General features: G+C 37.7%; 1 long non-coding RNA gene across 1 annotated transcript in view; it reads right to left on the bottom strand.

The window, feature by feature from the left end:
* Positions 1 to 2,232: 2,232 nt before the first annotated feature.
* The window catches only part of LOC131494959 (uncharacterized), a 7,584-nt gene continuing 2,247 nt past the window's right edge, over positions 2,233 to 7,569 (bottom strand). Inside the window, exon 2 of the long non-coding RNA XR_009253682.1 lies at positions 2,233 to 7,569. This exon is cut by the window's right edge and continues 305 nt beyond it. This is a non-coding gene — a long non-coding RNA (uncharacterized LOC131494959).

The following is a 7,569-nucleotide window of genomic DNA, read 5'->3' as shown; positions in this document are numbered from 1 at the left end:
TGCCTGATGTTTACTGGGCATTTATAAATGATTGTGTTTTTTGAATTTAAACATAAGATCAGAATCTCTTTCTTTTAAGTATATTCAGGAATCATATCATAGAATCAGAATCTCTTTCTTTTAGGTATATCATAGAATCAGAATCTATCATAGAATCAGAATCTCTTTTAAGGATATTCACGTTGTAAAAATCATTTATTAAAGAATGGAGGGGTGCCTGGGTGGCTCAGTCAGTTAAGCGTCCAGCTTCTGCTCAGGTCATGATCTCATGATTCGTGAGTTCAAACTCCATGTTGGGCTCTGCACTGACAGGTCAGAGCCTGGACCTGCTTGATTCTGTGTCTCCCTCTCTCTCTGCCCCTCCCTCCCCCCCTTTCTCTCTCTCTGTCTCAAAAAAAAAAAAAAACTTAAAAAAAAAAAAAAGAATGTATCCATGGAGTGCATACAGCCAATCTCTATTTGATTATCTGATATTGTCAGGACAATTAAAATGGACAACCACTGTAGCCTAGTTCTGGGAATTGAGAAAGTAAAGTCAAGACATTCAGGGAAGGGAGAAATTCTTTTGAACTAGAAAATTGACACTGTACTTCCCTGGGCAAGACAACTCCTTTCTCCACTTAATGTTTTTAGAATAGTTCAAACTTTGTAAACTTTGAGTTGACCTTGACCAATGTTCTCAGTATTTAGCAGTCAGCCTGGCACTCACTCCTCATACTAACATCGCCTACTGGGAACTCCTGAGAAGGTTCCAATTAAGTAAGATGTCTGTCTAAATATATGACGACTACTGCTTAGAACATTGATATCAGTAAGGAGCAATTTGCTAAACCAAGTTTCTTTTTCATGTATGTGTGTTTTGTACTTAAATTGACAGAGGAAGATATTTTTGCCCAACATATGCTATAATAATACTATTATTTATACCATGCATACAATTACATTTAAATTAATGTCTTCTTTATAATTAAAAGAGTTTGACCAACAACTAGAAGAGGAGAAACACAATTCTGCTTTTCAATCCATGGGATAAGAGTTAAATAATACAGTAATATTGCTAATTTGATTTCTAATATTTTTAACACAATAAGATCAAAATTACAACACATTCCAATGAAGAAATCTGAGATAATATCCAATAATTCTTCCTAAATAAATATATATCTAAAATAATTTTTTTCCACTAAAATATTAAAAACAAAATTGAAGTCAAATTATTTTTAGTGCTTTCAACATATATCTCAAAGACTTCATTTCTTCCCATTTCACCCTATTTGGCCTTCTGTATCTTCTGTTTCCAATATGGGGCTTTTTTACTTTCCTGGCTATTTGGTCTTCAGTGTAAATATTTGTCCTGCACTTTGCAACTACTGATATTCTAAAAGATAATCAATTCCAATTTCTGGACGTTCCAATTCTATTCCATCTTAAATAAGTAAGGCATCATATTTTCAATTCCTACTCAGCCACATTTCTATATTGTACCAGTCTCTTAATAGCAGCTGTTGGAAACTGCAGTGACACCTGAGTCTGAACAGTGGGTAAAAAAACACCAAATTTGCTAATGCCTGTTCTTTTTAATCTGAAATCTGTGATTAAGGCTTTGATTTTTGTGGTCAGCAAGTATTAAATTGTATACTAATTTCAGCTAAGAGTGGGTGCAAAAAGGGCACAAGTACTGTTGTGCTTAATTCTTGAATAAAAGTATCAGTAATTTGTTGCTTTTACTATATTAATGCTTTTCATAAATATATCGTTTAGATGAATAGTACGCCTATGGAAGTGAACATTTCCATGGATTCTAAACATCCAGAAGAGGAGTGTTTTAGTTATAATGTTACCCCTTGTAGGCATAAAATATAATGTTACCCTTTGTAGGCATAAAAAACAAGAAGAGGTTAAAAATCCTTACATGCAGATTTGAACAGCAACCATTGGACAGTGTCTTCTGCACATCTGAAAAGCTCTTTTAGTTGGTTCTCTTGTATTTTTTTTTAATACAACAAATGGTTTTTAAGGTAGAGAGAAAATGTTTTGATATGTATTATGCATTTTATTTACTTAAAATTTGGTTTTAAACTTATTATAATAACTGTTAGGAATACAGAAAAATTACATCACTGTGTAAATTCTCTCCTAAGTTAAATATGAATTTATTTAGAAATAAATGGAAATTAAACAAAAATAAATTTAATATTTAATTTTTTAAAGAATGCTTAGAATGAAAGTATAAAAACTCTAAAAATTTTCTTTATTTTTATTATTATGCCATAAACTTATAAATACATTCTTTGGAGAAATAGCTTCAGAAGACAAATGTACCTGTAGTTTTATGGAATTTTACATAACTGGCCAAATATTTAACTTAGTTTAATATTTAATCAACAGTTTTTCTCTTATAGCAAATTATAAAATTATGTAATTTTTTAAATTTTGGTTTAATATTGTCAGCAATTTTATAGCTTACAAATTCTTGTAAGAATTTTCACTTAAAGTAGGATTAAATAAGTGATATTGGATATCTATTTCATTCTGACACCATAAAATAAATAGAACTTTATTTTCCAAGATTTATTTAACAACCACATAATTAATAGAAGCATTTTATTACATTAGCACTGATATATTCAACATAGTCTTCATGGCAAAGGTGTGTGTGTGTTTAGAAATAGGCTGTAATTTTGAGATTCACAACATTTAATTAATACAGCTGTACATTTTAAAACTCAATACAAACCCTGTAATACATAAAAATCAAAAAGAATTTTTAACCTTTTAGAAAATGCTCTCCAATTTCATTTGAAAAGAGATTGCTCCATACTGAAAAACTCAATTTTAATTCAGGTATTGCTTCTTTATGAGTTTGCCTGTGCTGCAGCCACATCAGATAGTTTATAGTCAGAGTGCATTCTTTTCTAATGAAATCTTTCTAAGCTAAGCATGGATATACGTTCATTTCAAAAATGTCAAGGGTAAAAAGAATATATATATTAGGACGAAGCAAAATTTTCAACTTCTTCCTCAAACATAACTCACTTTCTTTTCCTAGACTTAAAGCTCGAGAAAAATCTGGGTTAATTATCGAAATAAAAAAATGATTCTTTACCTCAGTCCTTAGTTTTAAAAAATGTAACAATCTATGATTGATATCTTTAGCTAATTTTTTTATTAGATCTTAGTTATCTAGAGAAACTAGGAAAAGAATTATTTGCCAATATATTCAGCATAAAGATTTTTTAACTCCGAACTGCAATTTCATATTTTCATATAAAATTAGAGAAAGTGCAGAAATGTAACTACAGAAATAATTCAACGGACTGAAACTTCATAACATTTGACCTTTCACTACCTTGAAGAAATATAAGAAAATTATTCAAGGAGTTCTCAAAATCAAAATCAGGTGGCCCCTTCAAAAATACAATATGATCAGAGATTTTAAATTTCACAGATTAAATGTTTCTAAGAGCTTAATGTTTTCACTGCTTACCCAGCAACTCAGTGCCATCTGGATTATTTTAGCTAGTGTCTTGCCTCTTTCTGGCAGCAGAGGGCGCTCTGGCATTGTTGACAGCGTATTACTCCCTGGTGCACTGCGCTAGCATCTCCTTCCCAGGAAGAAAACATGCTATTTCCCTGGAGGGTTGTCATTGAGTATTTCAAAGGGTCAAGCTGCTCCCAACTTATTCTAAAAAGCTTTAATTTCAGACCACTAAATGAAAGTTGTGATTGTCAAAGGACCCCCGTGGCACTCCAGGCCGAAATTCTCCAATTGCGAAGCTTAAGTTGTTTTATTGCAAAAAATGCTGAGCACTGAATTTCATAGCAGTCAAATTGGTGATGGACATTAAACCAGATGATTACTTTTAAAAGAAGTAGAAAATAAAATAGTCTTAAAAATCTAGAAATATTACGGATCAGTAACCATTCTGGGTTTAATCGCTGTAACCAGAATACTAAATGTTCCCTTATTTAAACAGTATTTTACCTTCTCTCTTTCACACCGTGTTTCTCATCTCTGTTTAGAAAGTAATTTAAAAACTTAGTTTTCTGGAGGATGAATTTAGATTTCCTAAACAGGAAGGATTAGAGTGAGGGGAATTAGGTGGGTTTCTATTATGTAATATGAATTATAACACAACTCAGGCAGAAATATTTTGCAACCTTGGACCCTTGTTGCTTCATGAAATATCCAAGGGAATGTGGGTGCAGATCGGCACAATTGCATGAATCCTGGAATGAAATCAAGCTTCCATGATAACATGTGATGATTTAAATTCATTTCAATTTCCAATGACTACTCTTAACGGGCATAAGAAGAATGTTTCCAAACACTTTCCTTTTATTATTCAAGTAATCCCCCCCTTTTTTAGTGTGTTTTACCTATTCCCTCTCAAATTATATAAAATGAAATAGAAATTTAAGTCATCAATGGACATGAAAGGCCTAATTCACAGAATTCTAAAATCAGAGGACAAATAAAATCCACCCTGAGAGAAGGCAGTATGACTATCTCCTGAGAATAAGTGCTTTACCACTTTATTTTTGGAATCATTTGATATATCTCCATCATTCAGGTGTAAAAGAATGAATCCGATGAAATGTATGACCCATTTGTGGCCCATTTCTATATCTGGATCAAAATTGGTGTTGCCACCTCTGTTGCCCAGTCTGGATTGTTATCTATTTCTATTTTTTATAGATCTATTATTCTATAATCTATTGTTACTATTATCTATTTCTAGTTTTAACATCTTTTATGTTTGTGGATCTATAAACACAAACAAGCATGTAGCAATTTCTTTTGCGACCTCAGGCTGGTTACACATTGGCTGATTTCCTGTTTCTCTATCTCTCTTTGATTATTTAGTTAAGATATTTAAATTCTTATTATTTATATTTAATGTTCTCAATATAAAAGATTTATTGAATGTATGAATACTGACCCATACGCCCCTCGACTCCTAAAGGAAATCTTCATTGCCTGCTATTTGGTAAGCCACCCTGCCCTTTTCCAATCGCAACTGACAGAGCTTTGAGGAGGAAAAGGATGCTGTAGTTGGTTTTTCCGCAGTGCGGGTTTCACGTTTTCTGGCCTGCAGTGCCTCCCGCCGGCCAGGAAGCACGGAGCTTGCTCCGCGCATCAGAGAGGTCTGCAGAGCTTGGGGCTCTGGACCCACCTAGGAAGGCTGCCCTTTCTGCCTGAGGGGATGGGGCTGGGTGGACTCCTGCTTGGTCTCATCTAGTGAGTCCCCATCCTGTCCTTTTCTGGTAAGTCTCAAGGCCCACAATCGAGTCCGTTGTGAGTCCCTTTACTGACCACACTAGCACTATTTAGGTATGCAGCTGAAGACCATAAGTTTGTATGTTTTAAGGAAGATGACTTGAAAGAAAGAAAGAAAGAAAGAAAGAAAGAAAGAAAGAAAGAAAAAATAGAGCCTTCATTCTCCTCATTCTCCTTGCAAGTCCCGCCCATTGCTAGATTCAGGTTTCAGTCTAAATAAAGTGGAATTGTTTCCCAATGTACATACACTAACTACGTAACTACGCCAAGACTGTAAAGGGCAAGTCAAGTGTGGCAACAGCTAGAGTGGACTATTTTGGTAAAATATTAGGTTTTGCCATGTGCGGCATTTCTCTGCCTTTATTTTTTTTTCTTTCTCAAATTACCTAATATTCTGTTATTCTTCGGGATGGGGGCGGGAGGGTCCTATTGCTTTTTGGTTAAATTACGGAGAGAGAAGAGGGCCGAGGTCAGCACCGCGGACAGCGCCAGGCGCTAAGGGCGCGGCCACTTTGGTGAATCCTCTCTCAGTTCCTCTCCTTTGTTCCCAGCCCCTGCAGGCCAAGGCAGAACAAAGACATCTATCAAGGCTCGCTTTCTTAATCTCGGTTTGTTTTTGGCTCCAAGGCCGTGGTGCGGAACTACTACCTTAACAAAGTCCACTTCATTGGCTTCCAAATAAATTAATTTGCAGAGTCCTTCTAAAGTTTCAGGCTTGGCCTTTTCCCCTTGTCCTACTCCTTTGACTGATTTGACCATTGAGACTATGTCGATACAAGGAAATTATCTTGGCTTTTCAAAGTCAGGCAAGGCCGACTGGATACTAGGAAGAGAAAGGGAGAAGGGGTGGGGCGGGTAGAGGGCAGTGGTGGTGGTTGTAGAGGGCTTCCCGAAGGAGTTGAGCCATTCGAGGTTTCTTGCGCAATGTGATGAGGGCGCCATTTAGCATTATCATCCTCTCTGTTCTGTTTGTTTCGGCAGCTTGGCCCAGAATCGCAAACAATCACACTACTTGCTCCTTAAAGATCCACTGCTTTCTAAACAGTTCAACTCTAGAATATCTGCACAAACTGGAACTCCTGCTTTCCTGACAGCTGAAGCTCCTGTCACCGGAACTCTCCTAAAATCCGCCAGCAGATTTCCGAGGCTTTTCCCGAAAACTATGACCGGTTTGCTTTGGAAACACTAGGTTGGTTCTGGAATCAGTTTGAGGGTCCTTATGCGGCAAATGATGGGTTTGTTCTACTACCCCTCAAACCCCCTTGTGATTGCTTTTTCCCTTTTCTCGTCCTGAGACGCTCTGGTGTCCTTCAAGTGCAGCCATAGGCTCCGCTCTTGGCATTCACCGCGTGCCTTAATTGTATGACATTAAATCAAGGTCCGCTGTGAACACGGAGGGCAGAGTCTGATCTTGATCCGGAAAGTAACTGACCCACTGCGAACACATCACTTCTCCTGCCCTTCCCCCTACGCCGAGCTCTGAGTCCCTACAACTCCCCCAGAGTCGTAACTCATAAGCCGGGCTCCTGTCTCAGCTCGCCTCCTGCCACAGCTGCCAGAGCCGCTGCTAATTAGTCTGTTCGGTGGAAGTGTAGACGATGCATGTGTCTGCGTATACATATGCATATATCTGCATGCCATTTACAGCACACCTAAAAACATACATACCCTATAAATCTAGTTTTCAAATGACAGCGTGGATCGAAGTTAATTACCCCCCTGGTACAGATCTAATTTTGTAATCGTGTTATTTTCCTGAAGGCAATTAACCGAGTTGGTTCGCCCTGCATCCCTTCTAAGTCACTTGTAAGGCATGGCAGGTTTTAAGGACCGCACCATTGCATGTTCTGGTGCAGAAAGCTTTGTCAATCACTTCTTGCTGTCGCAAATGAGATCTAGCATATAGAAGGGAAAGTAATCATGCGTGTGTGTGTGTGTGTGTGTGTGTGTGTGTGTGTGTGTAAGATAAACACGCAGATATGCCTAGGCTCTGTGTCCTCTGATAACGTCACCGTGGTTTCGGTTGGGAGGTTTGGGGAAGAGATGAGAGGCCAAGGGCGGGCTGGGTCGTCTTTCTTTGTAATGCGGAAAAATTAACTCAACCGCACCTGCCTAGTCCCGAGAGAGCTGGGCGGCCCATCTGGTCTGGCTACAGCTTTGGTGCAGAGAGAAAAGGCAGCTCGCTAAGGCTTCCCCACTGTCTGGGAGCGCGGACCTCGGGTCTGGGCCCGGCTGGGGGTTATGGCTCAGAACAGCGCAGCCGACGCGCTCTCCTCAGACTGCGGCAG

This window comes from Neofelis nebulosa, chromosome 14, assembly GCF_028018385.1.
Source record: "Neofelis nebulosa isolate mNeoNeb1 chromosome 14, mNeoNeb1.pri, whole genome shotgun sequence".
NCBI classification, from domain to species: domain Eukaryota; kingdom Metazoa; phylum Chordata; class Mammalia; order Carnivora; family Felidae; genus Neofelis; species Neofelis nebulosa.
Note: the sequence above shows the minus strand (reverse complement) of the source record. Positions and strands in the feature narration are given on the sequence as shown.